Source organism: Pelmatolapia mariae, linkage group LG3_W (assembly GCF_036321145.2).
Source record: "Pelmatolapia mariae isolate MD_Pm_ZW linkage group LG3_W, Pm_UMD_F_2, whole genome shotgun sequence".
NCBI lineage: Eukaryota > Metazoa > Chordata > Actinopteri > Cichliformes > Cichlidae > Pelmatolapia > Pelmatolapia mariae.
This window is the reverse complement of record NC_086229.1, coordinates 84,488,555-84,505,901: the sequence shown is the minus strand read 5'-3', so window position 1 is coordinate 84,505,901 and position 17,347 is coordinate 84,488,555. Positions and strand designations below refer to the sequence as shown.

Below are 17,347 nucleotides of genomic sequence, written 5' to 3'. Positions count from 1 at the left end.
ACCCGAGCATTTTGTGGCATGTTTTGACCTATTTTGGGCCATTTTCGTGTTGCTTGGGGGGGGGGCTCGTGAACGCTGAATAACCTATTAAATAAAAGTGTAATATCCTTGACACAGTAGCAATACAAACGATGATTTTACCAGCACAAACCGACACAAACGGAGCACTAACCACCTAGTATACTTGATTTTATTTTGGGGGGCAAGGGGGTCACGTTCAGACTGGGCTGCTCCGGTATATAATGGTAAACGTGGTCACATGAACAGAAGACAATCGATTGGAGATAGAAGGCATGATTTATAAAATGAGTAACAGAAATGTTGGAGCATTTGAAATTTAACTTGTATTATTAATACATTTTAAAAGAAACAGGAGTGTTCTTAAGTTTAGACCATCTCCGTGCAACCCCTTGCATGTGTCTCACTGTACACGATTTTATTTTGTGGTTTTCTTTTTCTCTCAGGTTGCTGCTTGTGGAATTTGGAGCTGTGGAGATTTGAGCTGTGCTCCAAAAGTGCATGTAAAGGTACAAAATGCTTTCATATTATTTACTTTTTCTTTAATATGCAATTTTACATTTTGAATTCTCTTATTTGGTCTTTTAGGTTATAAATGTGGTGTTGTAAGCTTTGCTCTTTAAGTGTATCTAAAAGGTACCAAATTCTAAAACACTTGAGACTTAAACACTCAATTCTTGGTCTGAGACGCTCATATCCATGCATTTACAGTCATTGTCTTTGTACTTTCAAAACATGGGGTGGTCTTAGGACTCATCTAAGTCGTGCACATGTTGCTAAGACCTCTCACACTGTAGAACATGTTATTTTGACTTGTCCTTCTTGTTCTGAAAGCCACATATCAACAAGCAGAGAATGCTTCCTCCATATTAATAAACATCTCAAGAGGTTTGAGACAGTAGATTGTGTTTATCAAAATTGTTCTTTCAAAACTAATGTATATGGTACTTTCCAGACACAAGAGTAGAAAACATTCATACATGCATGCTAAGAGATTTCAAAAATGAAATGGTGAAAAGAACTGAATTTACAAGTAAAAATGATCTTTCTGAGGAGTCTGCAGATGAAGGGACCTCTTACTTGCATTGTGAAGCTGGTGTAGTTAGTGAAAATTTGGAGGAAGCTGTAGTTAAAAACCTTGCCTTGGTTTTATTGAAGTTGGAGGTCTTTTCACATGTACCAACATCAGCAATCGACAATTTAATCGAGGGGCTACATTTTCTATTCACTACTTCTGCTTTACCCTTAACAAATAGTTTAACTTTGGCTGTTCTCAAGGAGCATAATATTGATGTTAGTGCATCGCTAGTGAATGAGTTGTGCACTGCATTATACACTGGAAATCCACTACTTAAAAGTATTGCAAAAGGAGGATCACTTGAAACAACATTTAAGCGCAAGAAGTTTTACTATGAAAAGTTTAATGTTGTTGAGCCAGAGGAATATGTTCTAGAGGAAAAAACAAAAAAAACCTTTCAATATATTCCACTGCTAAAGTTATTGGAGCAGTTACTTCAACGTGAAGATATTGTTGGAAAGCTAGTTGACATATAATCTTTATGGGAATGAATTTGTAAGCTTCTCATTCTCTAACACAAAATAGTGCTTGCTTGCAACGTGTTGCCCCCTAATGGCAGAAAACTACACACTGTCACTTTAAATATTGGAATAAAATCTGCTTTGCCCTTTAGTATATTTTGGAAAAGCAGACATTTGTGAAAGTAGGTGTCTGCTGTGCATCCAGTTAAAAACCATAGATCTAGATTGTCAACTAGCAGGCTACGTTACATTACTGTGACATTGTTTCTCCCTGCAAGTTGTGAAATGAGGATTATAAATTCATCTTTTTTGGGGAAAAAGCATGTTTAAAATTACTTACAAACAATTATGAATTGGTTAAACAACAATAAAAACTGTCTTTTTATGTTTGTGGGGGTCTCTACTAACATCAAAACAGTAATTGCCCTGCATGTGGTGTTTTGTTTAGAGTTCCCGAATCGAAGTGAAGTGTGAATGCATCCTTCAAGCTGTGATTATATACCTGAATGAGAACCCTCAAAATATCATCAAAGAGTACATGGTAAGTTTATTTTTAAAGGGATATTTTCACCCCTCAGTAAAATTTTGACTGTCATAATTCCCAGAGTTTTGTAAGTTGAAAAATGCTGCCAGATCAGGCATTCTCCTGATCTGGCAGCAATCAGTTTTCTTTAAATTAGCTTACAACAAAGTGCATGGGAACTACTAGGATTTTGTTTCCATTCACTTACATTGTTTTATGCTAAACTAAAGAAAATAACCCTGGTCAGCACAATATTAATATTATTATTAATAATGTTATTACTTTGGCACAGGTCCATCTGAGTGAGGTGTAAATTAACTCTTCAGTCAGTGTAGAGGGCAAAGTACTCACCACCTGTTGTGTAGCAGGTAGCATTCAGCTGCTGCTGGATTCCAACCCTTCATCTTACAGCCATTTTATTGTTTTTGTTATCCTTTCCATTACAACTCACACAACTATTGGAAATGCCCCCTCCTTGGCCAACTTGGTTATTTACTCCAAAGTCACATTTTATCTCAAGAGGGTTTGAGATTTGCTGTTTGCCCTGGGAATGTTCGCGAGAAAAATGTGCTCATAGGGTGTTTCATTAGCATCATGTGGCTGTACACCACACATGGTAGGGTCACCCACAAGTGTCAGTTTTTTAGTTTTGTTTTTGTTATTCGATACTTGTGCGGTCTGGAACTCTCTTGGCCGTTTGAAACTCCTGCCGTGTGAACCGGGCTTAACGGTGTGCACCGCTGCATGCTCCTTCTGCCCAGTCCAGGTTTCATTTCTCTTCTTCTTGGTCTTTATTTGGTGATAGTCTTAAATCCACACTTTTCTTTGGTCTGTTCTCCTCAGTCTCATTCAGGGATCTGTGTAATTATGGTAGTGTGGACCATTTAACTAAAATGGAGTGAATAGACAGATGATGGGATGACCAAAATACAACGGATTTAAAATATTTCTGTCCTTTTCAGGATTTCAACGTGATGGAAGCTGAAGAGCTCGAAAGGATGGATTTGGGGTGTTTATAAAATAATCCACGAAGGAGCACAGCCTGATGACTCCCTTGAAGATGTTGGCATCATTATTGAGAGATGCACCGTCTTGCAGGATCTTCACAATGTGGCGAGCAGGTGTGCACTTTTGTTTGGGCTAATTAACTGCCTCAATCTGAGTTACCCAAAGCCACTTCGCTACACATTTGAGTTCTTCCAGAAGGTGCTCATGGGACTGGAAGACAAAAAACTGTCTAACAAAATACAAGTGCTGAAGAACAAACTCTGCCAAAAGGAGACGCAATGACTCTTCCAGATCGAAATGTCCCCCAAAATAAGTGCTCTGTTTTCTTGCTGACTAAAAGTTTTACTGTTTAAAAGTTTATAAATATATATATGTTGATCGTTGTTTGTAAATATTTTGTCATAGCTTTTAATATTTAAGAGATTTACTGAATGCCATTTTTCTTTTGATTGTGGAAAAGAAAACATAATTCAGAAACAGAGTTTTTTGAATTGGGGACAAAATTACCCAGATGGATATATTTTCTTGTTTCACAACATTTTCTTCAGTTTGAGTTGCTGTGGTAATTCTGCAGACTGTAGCCATTGCAGACCTACAACTGTAGATCCTGAAATCATTCTGGCAGGTTTGACATCCTAGTCCTCACTACACTGTCACTTAGTTGAAACTGGAAAGTTGTTTCAGATGTTTACATTTTGTTTTACACACTTCATTTAATGTTGCATTATGCAGTGTTGTTTCCCTGTTTAAGCTTTGCCTCAGTAAAGGCTTTTGTTCAAGTTGTTAAAGCAACACAATTTTTTTTTTTTTGTATTTACACTTCATATTAGCTCTGGTGTACCAGGTTTCCATTGTAGGTCAAGGATCTTGAGTGTTATAAATGTTAAAGTGTATGTGCAAACAAATGTGAAAAGGTTCTAAGGTTGTCAAGTTAAGTGCTGGATTTTTGGTCTTAGCATTTAATTAAGAATATTTTGAGATTTGCTATATGCATTTTTTTAATTGTAAAATTATGATTTTTATAATAAGATTTATTATATAATAGAAAACTTATAATTCTGAATCAGCTTTTTGGAACTGGGAACTAAATTGTCCAGATTTACCTTTTTGTGTCACTTAAGTATTTTCTGTAATTGCATTATACAGTGATTTTTAAGTTGCTGTGGTAAATCTGCAGATCTGACTAGAATCACAAGTTGTTGTATTGAATTTGACATCTTACGGCACACTACAATGTCACTTTTTTGAAACTCGAAAGTTGTTTCCAATGTTTAAATTTTGGTCATGCACTTTAAGCATTTAATATTGCCTTATGCGGTGTTGTTCCCTGTAGAAGCTTTGCCTTGTTAAGGCTTACCGTAAATAAAGTTGTTGATGCAGCACCCTTTTTTGCATTTACACTTTATGTAAGCTTTAGTGTAAGAGTTTTCTATTGAAGTGCAAGGATCTTGAATGTTACAAATGTTAACGTGTGAGCAAGTGTAAAAAGGTTCTTGAGTTGTCACCTGTACTCTGTAGTTAAGTGTTAGACCTTTGCTGAAGACCTCTGAAAGGTCCAAACACCTAATTACAATGTATAGATGACAACTCAGGAACCTTTCTAGACTTGTTTTGTTGATACCTAAACATTTAGCATATAGATGAAACTATTCATTAAATCATTATTAATCAAATTAATTAGGTCCAAAACACAATCTAAATGGTGCCATTAAATTCAAATTAATATTGTCAATTGAACCTAAAGCAATACAGTTAATAAAATGAACAAAGTGTTTAAATTCTAATTAATAGTGTTAAATAGTAACAATGAAAGGAAAGCTGTTGCTTTTATAGAACAATTTCACTTCTGATATACATCACCATTGAAATTGCAGATAACAACCATATTGATTTATGTTTAATTGACCAGGTTTTGTGGAAAAGATTGCCTTAACTTTGTCAATTAAATCCAACGTTTTATTTCTTAGAGTGTGGGAACAAGTAAAAGTGAAATATAAGAATATTTTACAGAATGGTAATATTGATCACTTATATTGCAGAAAAGGGCAGAGCAAATAAAGACAGGTGGTGGTCCTGCACCCCCTCGTCACACCCCAGCGATATCTCTCTATGAGCACACTGTCGCGCTGAGCTAAAGGATCCTGTCTATATACACTGAATTCTGAAAACTCTCCTTATCAATCTTGCACCTTCCGCAATGGGTTGGGTTGCTCGCGTACAAACGGACAGGACATGGCTGCGACAGACTTCCCAAATCCACCTTCGCTTTTGTAGCCGTGGTCTCTCAATTTACTATTACTACTCTAAAATATGAATTACATCTCAAATAATCAAATACATGAAATAGAATGATTAATAGTACATTTTCCTTTTTTTAGGAAATGACCTGTATGTATCTGTATAACATCAATAAAAGAATCAAATACTGCATTATCTTTAGTTATATTGATAATATTTATTTATGGAAAAACAGTGGAGAAATATCGCTGTTGCTTTCGTATAACTGAAGCGGACATACCTGAGTGGCCGCGATCTAATCCTGTTTACATAAAGTAAACCTGCTCCCAAGCAGATCTGTTGCTATGACAGCAAGTCCCGGATGAGCTTCGGAGAACCGAACGATCCAAGATCACGCGAAATCGTCAACAATCAAATCCAGCTAACTTACTTAGCGAGGTACGAAGAACGGACCCCAGGTGTAAGTGCAGCCACTCAGCCTCTACTCAATGTGATCATAGAAGCAGGTGCAGATGTGTGTCACAAGTTAATCTAGTAGTAGGCTATGGTTCTTGGCCACAGGTGGCAGCAGTGGACTCACCTCCATTGGAGACTGCTCCAGCTGCTATGTGATAGTCAGTAGATGGATTCCAAATTGAAGATCATATGCAAGTTTTGGGGACTGTTTATTACCAATCACTGTGTAACTGCTGTAAATTCACAGTAACTGCCATCTCCTTACAAATGTTTATTGGATTAACCACACTTATACAGACTGTATATAACTACCAACTCTAAAATGTTTGTTTGCAGAGAAAAGACACAGACAGACTATGCTTACAGGATGTGATGTGACAACACTAATGAAATATTGATGTGTCATTTTTGTTCAAGACGTTTTTCTTATGGGCAAAAATATTAAGATCATGATGAACAGGGGTGGTGATTCCTATGACTTTGTGTATATAATTTGGAATTTCTTACAGATGTGGTCCAAAATAGATACATGATATCATTTCATTCATTTCGAAGGTTTCTTTGCATGACTCAAACACACAATTGAAAGGTACAAATGTATTGTGCATGAAACGAATTTAAACATGCTGCAGATGTGTGTCACAAGTTGATCTGGCTGTAGGCTGTGGCACTTGGCCAGAGGTGGCGCTGGTTGACTCGAGTCCATGTTGGTGCACACAAAGTAAACTGCTCGCTTTAGTCGTGAAGCAAAAACGTTGAAACCGGAGAAATAAAACGTGCGAGGGGAACGATAACCTCACAAGTGTCACAGATGACACATTTGGCGTTTTTGTTTTTTGCTGCTTTGTTGGTAGCAGGTCCTGAAACGCAAGACTGCCACACATCTGTTCGACCAACGCCAGTTAATCTAAACGCCAGTTGATCTGGAACACCGGCGGCGTCCTCGCCTTCCTCTCAGTGTTCCGCGCCCCGGTGCGCTAAAGAAAGGCAGCGGCAGTCAATACTCTTTCAGGCAGCTATCATTCATTAAAGGGGACAAGTCAAAAGACTTACCCCGGGTGGGTAGAGCTCTTAACTCTACCCGCCGCTTCTTTGTAACCGCCAATCGGCACCGACCCGCCTCGCCGCCTCTAATTCCCCGCAGACGCGTAATCTGGCCTCCTGTTGCTGCAGCAGTCGGACCGCTCGCTCCGCGTCCCTGGTCGCTGGCGCTGTATCTTCCTGCCTGCTTGACGCCAAGCTCCACCAGTCCTATGTGTCACTGAGCACTCTCACCGCCCGCCAAACAGCCCGTCTGCGGGTTTGCAGCCGCCGCCGCCTGACCCCATTCACTGCGGCATCGCTGTCGCTCTCTCTCTCTCGGGCCTCTTCTCTATCGTCTGCCAGGCCCTCTTATTCACCTCTGTGCCCTCCCAGGTGTACCTGATTTATGATTAGAAGTGGGCGGAGTCTCTCCGGGACAAGTTAATATATTTGATAAAACATGCAATATAAATAAAACACTTCACAAAAATATAACCAAAACATGCAATACAAAAAAATAAAAATAAAAACACTCCACATTGGAACAGAGTAAAACACAGCAAACATGCAAAGCAAAATAACTTCAAAATAAAGTCGATCCTTCCCTGGATGGCAGTGAGAGGCAAGCCAACAAGACAAAAATATGAAGATGAGTACTCGGAGTGAGGGTAGTCTGTGGTTCTGTATTCATTCTTCTTTTACACACTCAGAAAAATAAAGGTGCCAACTGGAACCAAAAGTGGTTCTTTAGACTGATGCCATAGAAGAACCTTTTTTGGTGCCACAAAGAACCTTTCAAACAATGGTTCTTTGAAGAACCATTTCTTTCAGTGGTTCATTGAAGAACCTTTAAAGGTGCCCCAAAGAACCATCAAGAAATGGTTCTTTGGGGCACCTTTAATGGTTTTTCAAAGAACCTTTTTTAAAATGGTTCTTTAAAGAACCACTTTTAAAAAGGTCCTTCAAATGGTTCTTTAAAAAACCATTTTAAAGAACCTTTTTTGAAATGGTTCTTTAAAGAACCATTATAAATCTTTCAAAATAAAATGTATCATAAATTGAATTTGAGTAGGGTAAAATAAATACGAGCACAGCATAGACATATATTAATGGTTTATTGACATTTCGTAATATACCAAAAGGCAAAAAGGCATTTTAACCCTCAGCACAACATCACTACTAATACATGTCACATATTAGTCATTTAAACAATAATAATTAAACATTTTTACTATACTATAAATAAATATATGTAAATACTATATCTATAGATAACACAACAATTAATACATGTATTGTTTAATTAATAAAACATCAGAAAGTGATAAAACATATTAGAAATAGCAATAGCTTCATAACAGACCAATAAATCAAGACATTTTCATCAGCAGATGTTTGCATGTTCAGTAAAAATATTTCAACAACAAGTTTTTGATTAAAATTATCAATGAACTTCAGCGTTATGTAAGGCAAGTTTCATGTTGGTCCTTTGTTAGTCCAGTTTAGGATAATGTCTCTGACGTATGTATCATATCAAATATATGTCATATCAAAACAAGCCCACACCTGCAGTTGTTTCAGTTTTTCACAGGTGTTTCCTGTCAGCTGGTGTCCACTCAGGTGGACATCGATATCAGCCAACCAAACGACAAGCTCCTCCCTTTGTGCTTCAAATCCCTTCCACTCTGAGACAAGGAGCTGAGAGAGAGAAAACAAGGGTCAATTATAAAGAAGAGAGAAAAGTGAAATCCTGCTCAGGTCTGACTCACATACCTGCAGTCGACCTGTGATGGACTCCAGTTTGGCGTTCACGTCATCCCTCGCCGATGCCAGCAGCCGAGTCTGCAGGGTGCCCTGGAAGAGCAGAGTTAATGTCCTACTCCTCCTGGTCAGGCCCTCCAGCTGGATGAGCTGAGGTCTCCCCTCTCGCCGCCGCCTCTGAACACACAAACACAAATTGCATGTGAAGCAGGAGGTGCAGATTTTTTTGCTATGCTTTTCTAAATCCAGGCTTGATGACGTGGAGGTATTTGGAAAACTTTCTTTGGCCAGTGGACGACTGTTGTCTCGCAGAAAGTCAAATCAAATGTATGCGATACAAAATTAATTCACAAGAACACATTACAAAAAACAAGTCCAGTTCTTGCCTGATTTCAACTGAATTCTGCATCTAAACAGGGTGACAGAATTAAAACAAGTGTTTGTAGCAAATGTGAGCACAAAGCCTCACTTTGTACAAGCCTGCTATTAAAGTTCTCCTCTATGCAGACAACGTTCCTGTTTTGAAGGCACAACTTGGATCTGCTGTACAAATCTTATGGATACACACTAAATGAAACAGTAGTGTGCACGACTCCAGATTCTGATCCCTCGTCCTAATATGGTCCTAAAAGGCTAACAAAAAACAACATAGCGATAGCAATAAAGCAAATGTTGAGGCTTCAAAATACAAAGTCCATAAACCAATGGCTGACATGGGTTTTATCATAAGGGTGATAAATATACAACATATGTTCTTAAGACTAAAAGTATAATACAGATTTTAGTCTGAGAGATTTGATGTTCATTTACCTGCAGATGCACTATACGTGCCTGCTCCATGGTTTTCCACAATGTTTTGCGCATCACTATTTAATACAGGTGAACTAAAACAAGTCATCTTTCTTTGTGAGAGGACAATATTAATGAAACAACCCTCTATGACATCATAGAGATCCCTAAAGATGCTCCTGCTGCTTCTCTTCCTCTTCATCCTAAGCTTCCTTCTCCTTGTCCTCGCCTTCCATCCAATTGTAATTCAACCTAATTGTTTTTCTCCCCCTCCTCTTCCTCATTTCGTTGGAGCTGTGAACAGAATTAGTGTGAATCTGAATTAATTTGTGCAAACAAGAAAAATCTACAGCTTTTTGGTCAGAGGTGGTCTTGTGCTTTAAGCCGGGTAGATTAGATTTTTGTGTTGATGCTACCTGCTTCAGCTCTGGCTGCTGAGTGATATTTACACCCTGGCTGGATTACAAACTTTAACCACGTGCTGAACTTTGGCCCAGTGTTGATACCTCTTGTTAGTATAATGACTTCTTCTTGGCTTAATGTATGATGGTGGATAAATGAAATGTACAAATTTTTTTTAACTATATTACAAAAGGACATCTATCTTGGTAACATCAAATGACCGGAGCATAACTTGTTAACTAGTCCGAAAATAAGTTATACAGGAACAGTCACACCTTCTCATGTGTCACATTTCTATTCATTCAAAACACCTATGCATAGCTGTATTTTATACAGCTCTTACAGAATGCAAAGTACAGGCTGATGTATTTAATGTACGGCTCAGCTCTACTGAATTTCTGAGTTTCTAGAGCAGACACAGAGCTCATGTCAAAACAGGCTTCAGGCGCCATTTTAGTGACTTTAACAGTATTATAAATTTTAATATCGGTCTAGCTGACATTACGTTATGTACGCAGCACGCAATAGAACCACATATTTTAGAAGCCAAAGGTTCAAATTAGTTGGGAGCACCTTCACTTAAAACAGTGGTTTTGTTAGGAAAACAGTTCTGTATACCGGTTGTGCCAAAAAGTGATTTCCGGTATTTGCCAAAAACTGATTGGTCGTATTTAAACTGCTATAAGTAACTTGTTGGGCTATAATATGTGAAACATATGTCAAATGCATCCCTCATGGATGACATAAAGTCATATTGAGCCACAAACAACATTCGTGTAACAAGGTAGAAGCCGCAATCAGTTTTTGGCAGTGACTTTTATATAACCTTTATTCATGCAGTTAAAAAAATCTCATTAACATTAAAAATGTCTTTTGTAAGAGTAAGTTGGCCAAGAGGACACCAGAAATGGCAGCAAATATGACAATAGTTCTGTAAAAATATTTTAAGTGAGGATAAAGGACCGGATTGGTTATAATGTAAGTACAATAACACAGAGCTGTAAAGATACTTGAAAAAACAGATAATTTTTTAATTCTATATATAACCCCTTTGTAAACCCTGTTCACCGAAGTCTATTTACCAACATACATAAAGATATTACACATAAAAAATACACGGAAACATTGGAAATCAGTTTTTGGCAGGCAATCACTTTTTGGCACAACACCGGATACTAAATTGCGTTAACATCAACGGCTAACGTAGCTAAAATAGCTAACCGTTATTGTTAGCACAACATTAACAACAAGCTACAATGACGAGTAACAAAAACAAAACAGTAAAAAGGTTTTAATGAAAATGTTTTACCTTTTCCAACAGTCCCAGAATCCAGAGCTTCAAAGACCAGCAGATACTCAAGACTATTATCCGCTTCGCTGTCACCGTCCGTCCGTGAGAAAGTGTTTTTTCCCTTAGAAAGTTCAAGGCCCGCCGGTCGCGCAATCTGTCTGCGCATGCGCATCCCAACGATTGCCATAGTACGACGTGTCCTAACGTCACTCTCTCTCTCTCTCTCCCTGTCATTTGTTTGGCTCGAAACACATACTAACAAATTGCTCAGTGATGAACAAGTACTGAGATCATTTACCTAAGCAGTGTGCTTTGTAAGTAACTAAGTAAGTGTGTCGGTGTGTTCATTACATTGACATTCTGTTGTGCAATTGTTATTTACTTGTATTTTACAATTTGACTTTACATACTGCTGGGTGGTTTGTAAAGTTTGAAATAACTAGTATTATCATTATGCTATATTTTCTAATATGTATAATAATCTCAAAAGTAATGCCTTGAAGCAGAAAATAGTAATACTTTATTAAAATTTAAAACAGTACTGTTTGTTTTGGTTTTTTTTTGTTTTTTTTGTTTTTTTTCCTACTGTTTGTTAACTCATCATTTTCATAAACGTCTTAATAATAAATTCCATATTCTATTACCACATTATTTGTGATCAATGGGTTTGCGGGGTTAGGGGTGTGGGGGTGTAGGGTCTTTAGGCTTTGGCCCCCACCCCTGCCACCAGTATATTTTTAAGTATTTCTAACTTTTATTTGAATATTCAGTTTCCTACCATCTGCTCTTAAAGGGTAATTGCCAGGTAACCCGCCCTCCCCCTTCACACACACATGCACACAAACAAAACACACAGTATAATTCACAGCCTCATTATAGTGAATAAATATTTATGCCACTTTACACTATCAAACTTAGATAGCTAAGGATGCAACACGTTCTCACTCCCAACTCGTCAAATGTGTGACGCATGGTCAGGCTCCCTCTGCTTCACTTATCGACGCGCAGGGTACCCCCCTGGCGTCGAGAATTGACGTGCAGGGTCCTCCTATTGAACACTATGCTGCTCCCTAAACGTTGTTTATTGACGACAAGAGATTTCCGCGGAAGAGCCTGTTGTTCGTATATTTATACATTTCCGAAATCACATTGTAGTGACGTGTACTGAACACAATATATTATATAATGTAAGCAACTACCTGAGAAACAGCAGATACAGCAGATAAATTAATTATAGGCCATTACTTTTGTATCGTTTATTGCATTTATGGAGGGAGAGGTGTATGCTGGGTAATGGCACAGCTAGCGACTGGGTGACTTTGTTCACCCGCTTCGGCTGTTATCAGTCCATACAATGGGCGTTATTAGCAGAAATCAGTCCCATAGATGTGGGCCATCCACCTGCTAGATTGTTCAGAAGGTTGTTATCATCCATCCAGATGGAGGATCACTGACAGGAGCGTGGAAGACTCCAGAATCCACTCTGGCTGGAATCCGGTGGATACAGCAGTGTTACAGGTAAGACCATTTAAATGGACAGCATTTATAGAATGACTATTAAAAGTCAGCGAGTGTCAATAATGTTAATGTGGTTATGTTAGTAATACAGCGAGTGCTAATATAACAGCTTTAAGATGCATTTGTAGATATTATTACGTGTTTTACCGTCTTTATGGTGCTAGCTTAAAGTTGCGGTGTAAACGTTAGCTTATATTGTTGCAAAGCTGTTACTGTTTAAACGATGTTAGCACAGAAATATTAGCTTCTGTCATGACTGATGAAGTTACTAGTTAATAAAGTTTCCAGTAAAGTGATTAATCGCAGCCACAGATTGACAGTAAATATCCCGATTAGCTTCAATGCATCTGTAATAAATATGTGCAAGTTTCAGTGCTTCGTTTAAACTGTATGATACTTATACTGACCCAGGGTCAGTGTAAAATACAATCCTGGCTGTGTGAACAAAGCCTGGCTCCTTTAATCCTGCATGACAAACCTCAGGCTGCAGGTTCTTATTACTCTTTCCTGCTGGCACACCTGTCACACCTGAGAGTCAGCTAGAAACTTACAGTGACGTGGACATCATGCAAAGACTGCCAGACTCTGTAATACTGTAAATGATCAGTGACTCAGGTTAACACTAAACTTTAAACAGTCCCTCTGTGTCTCTGTGTGTGCTGAACATCTGGAATCAGATTGAGTCAGGCTGCATCAGCTGAATCTGTTATTTGTAAATATCAATATTTTTTATTCAGGTGTGGGGATAATTTGTAAGACTGCAGTGAAGCGATGTACCAGATTAATCCCTGGCCAAAGGTATCGTACTTAAATCAGACTACTGATCCAGCCACATCAGCCTTTTGTGAGGTCTGTTTAAAGTAGACTAAAAATGAACTCCAGGTTCCTGAGAGGTGGACTGAGAGCACAGAAACACATGTTCATACATACAGCTGTAGCAAGCTTACATTAATTTTAAATAGATTTGTTACTCTGATGTCTGTCTCTCTGTTAGTCCTCTGACAGACTGGTACTTGTCCAGGTGTGCTCTACCTGTGACTACTGGGACAGGCTCTGGCTCCTGTAATAGAAATTTTCTATTATTCTCATTTAAAGTATTTAAGTGCTTATGCATATGCTTAGTTGTGACACTGTTATAGACTGTTCAGTGAAAGTTTCTAAAACTAGATGAACTTACTTCAGCATCAGCAGTTTGAGAAAACAACTCCCTTTACAGGTGCTGATAAGGCCAAGGGCACAAAACAGCATAACCATTGATCCGTTAGGTTTCATAGCGAGGCGCGTGAAGTGTGGTAGGATCAGTTTGTAACTTCCTCCCTCTTCCTTGGAATGCATAAAGGAGTGGGAGCACGACTTCTGTGGCAGAGCTGACATGACTGTGAACTGTGATGTTTGATGTGTGTTGGCTCTCCTGCGCGCAGTAATAAATAGCTTGATCACAGCTCTTTCTGTGTTGCAGACTTTATTTACAAAATTCCACGATACCCCCCACCCTCCCACTGTGAACATGAATTGAATATTCAGAAGAAAATGAATCGATAGACTGACATTTGTTTAAATACTTCTAGAAATCTGAGCTGTTGGTGAGGTAATAATATTAGAGCTAGCAATCTTTCTTACTGAATCTCTACTGTGAGTCATGTTACCTGAGATTAATTCTATGTTTACCTGACAGCCTGGACAAATGCGCTCTGTGAAGGATGTAAATCAAATCAGATCTTAACTGCTTACATTTAAGGAGCCTGGTCATATTTAATTGTAATATGAACCAATGATTTTCTGATTGCTGATTCTAAGAGAGTCTTTTTATGGAAACCCTGCGTTTTCTATCTCCCAGCTGGAGTTTTTTGTTTGTCTGTGACTGGAGAGTCAGATTTTTGTTGAAGCTGGAGGAACAGCCTCACACTCGCAGAGGTAAGTCAGTTTGTAGAGATCCCTCCCACCCTTGCTTTTATGTGCTAGATTTCTTATCTGAAACAGTAACATTTCAGTGACTGCTGCTTATACCACAGGTTAATACACGCTACTGATCCCTGATGGGAGAATCATCACCTCTGCCAACAAAGAAGCCTGGTGGATGTTTGTTTGCAGTCTGATGATGGGACCTCATGCTCTGCATCTTCACAGTTTGTCTCTTGATTATTATTCATACACAGTAATGTGAAGTATGCTTATATCTAGTATAACTGGACCAACGTGGTGCTCTTCATTTATGGAGGCTGTTGAGTCTGAATGTTGGATGTTGTGTATCTCTTGTTCTCTGGGCTTTGTTGTCCTCAGTCTTTTTGCAGGATCAGAAAACAAAACCAGGATGACCGTAAATGTTTCTTCTCCAATTGGATGATGATAAGACCGTGACACGGGATGCCACCTTTAGTCTTGTGATGAAGCAAAGCTCAGGACGAAGTGTGATTCAATGGTACCCACATGTGTGCTGCTGAGAAGGATGTACAAGGGCACCTGCAGCCAAATCCAAGCCTCCTCAGGTTAGTTGTAGTTGCAGAATGCTATAGGACTGAGACAGCTGAGGCATCAAATGTTTGATTAAACGGATGAAAAAGAGAAGTTTCTTCCCTATAATTATCACTTTTTAAAATCTTTAGCAACTTCAAGTCTGTCAGCGTGATGAGGTCACAGAAACAAGAAAAGAAGCTTCAGACTTCAGAGTGTTGTTTACAGTTTTCTGTCATCAATTATCTCCCCTGAAGTTTATCACTATTAGGCAAGCAGTAAGTCCACAGTACTGTAATGATGATTCTGACTTTGGTCACTGTTGCATAATATTTTAATAATATACAATTATTTTTTGTAATTCATATTTTTTCTGTTAATCAAAAATTTACTTTGCGAAATTTGTATTTGAGAATGCAGAATGTGACAATATATTTTTGTTCAATATGTAATTTCTTTCAGTTGCAATTGTTAAATGAAAAAAAAAATATATATATATTCTAATTTAGCAAACTAATTTATCAAAAATATATATACATATATCTGTATTAGTTTTAATACATTAATTTGACACCTGTATTGAAAATACCATATTGTATTCATACAGAATCAGTTTGGCATCATTGTTTGTCTGATCGCTGAGACTAAGAGCTAGTTTGATCTGTTTAGATCTAAAGTATCCAAACTCGAGCTCTAATGTTTCTTCACCCTTGTGTGTGTGATATGTGATTTCCTACATGCTGACAGAGCAGAGCGGCAGTTTGTGCTCACAGATGGTGACGGTGTGGAGAGACGGTGGTGTTTCCTCAGAAGAACTAGCAGAGTCACAAAGAGCACCAGTCCATCTCACCACCTTGACTTGCTGACTGATGCTCGTCTGCACTGCACAGAGGAAATCAACTGACCGAGGTTTGTCCAGTGACGTGTTATGAAATGTATATTTGTTTTATGCTTACAGATATGTTTTTCTTGACAGAGGCTCTGCAGAGGTTAGACAAAGCAGAGAAAACATGTGCTTTACATTTTACTGTGATTTACTGGGACATTTGTTGCCTGATGTTCAGCAGGAATGGAGGAATGGAATCAAAGGGAGATGTTTTTGATGTTTTTGTAATGTGAGTAAATCTTCAGTATTATTTATTTGCTTGGTTATTTTAGGAGTGTTTCTGGGTGAGGGAGAGAGGAGTCATCATCCAGGTAAAGTGACGTGGATCAGTGGACACACTTGTCTCCCCTTTAAAGGAGATACTCTTAGAGAGAGACGATCCGAGTCATCCCTAAATGTTAGTGCTTTCAAATACACAAACATTTTTAAAGGACAAAAACGAACATCCAACTTTGACTGTAATACAATTAAATCTTTGCATGTATGTTTTCAAACTCTCAGATGGGCAGGATATCAGTCTTGGACTGTCTAACCTGCCGGAGCAGCACTGAATGACCACCACACATGAGCATGTTCCTGCAACATTCAGCAGCTTTGCTTTTGGTAAGTAGAGCTATCTAACTACAGTAACTATAAACACATGATATCCATTTCTAACGGCCTGGTTACTTCCTGTCAGTTTTTTTAGAAACCATGTGGTCACCTGACCTAACACTGTTTCTTCTTCTTCCCCTTAATGTTGAAGTGTCAAATGTCAACCAGCTGGAGAGGAAACTAAACCAGTGTACTGGGATGTTTCACCAACACGTGCCAGATGGTGTTCCTTCATGGTTTCATCACCAGAGACAGCCCCGCCCACCTCAGGACCTCGCCATTGATCATGATGATTATAATGATGACAGCGAGCGGAACTAAGACTGTAAAAATCCACGACCAGAATGTTTAGATGCTTTCTAATTATTAATGAATACTGAGAGCCTCTTTCTGTGTTTTGTCTGTTTTGGGTTGTTTTTTTACCTCATTTGTTACTAACAAAGTTCACCAAACTCACACAGTTTACATTCTGTATGTTTCCATCTTTACCAGCCACACTCTGCCTGCATTTAGAAAACAAACCTTAGAAATCGTCGTTTTTCTCTTTTGTAATTTTGTAATTCAGTGAATATACTGCACTGCTTCCTTTTATTGCGTCACACATTGCTTTAAGTTTTTCAGTGTCCAGTTATTTTTTACTGCTGTTTGAATTCTCTGTATGTTTGACCCTGTAGACTGTTTGATGGACTGCTTGTCTTCCTGTTTGTAACCGACGCCTGTTTTTGACTAAAGATTTGGATTTCTGACTTTAACACAGCCTCTGCGTGTCCTCCCTTTGTGTCCTCTTCCTCTGTGAATGTGTTGCATGTGTCACAGATTCATTTTATTAACAGCTTTCCCACAGTGAGTT

The 17,347-nt window shown here is 38.4% G+C and overlaps 2 long non-coding RNA genes across 2 annotated transcripts; both read left to right on the top strand.

Annotated features, from left to right (window-relative positions):
• Positions 1-459: 459 nt before the first annotated feature.
• On the top strand, positions 460-3,139 carry LOC134619394 (uncharacterized). The gene is made up of 3 exons (XR_010091974.1): positions 460-527; positions 2,006-2,098; positions 3,043-3,139. It is a non-coding gene; the product is annotated as an uncharacterized LOC134619394 (long non-coding RNA).
• An 11,835-nt stretch (positions 3,140-14,974) lies between these two features.
• LOC134619392 (uncharacterized) lies at positions 14,975-17,347 on the top strand. Its single transcript, XR_010091972.1, has 5 exons — positions 14,975-15,052; positions 15,765-15,926; positions 16,176-16,300; positions 16,405-16,506; positions 16,649-17,347. It is a non-coding gene; the product is annotated as an uncharacterized LOC134619392 (long non-coding RNA).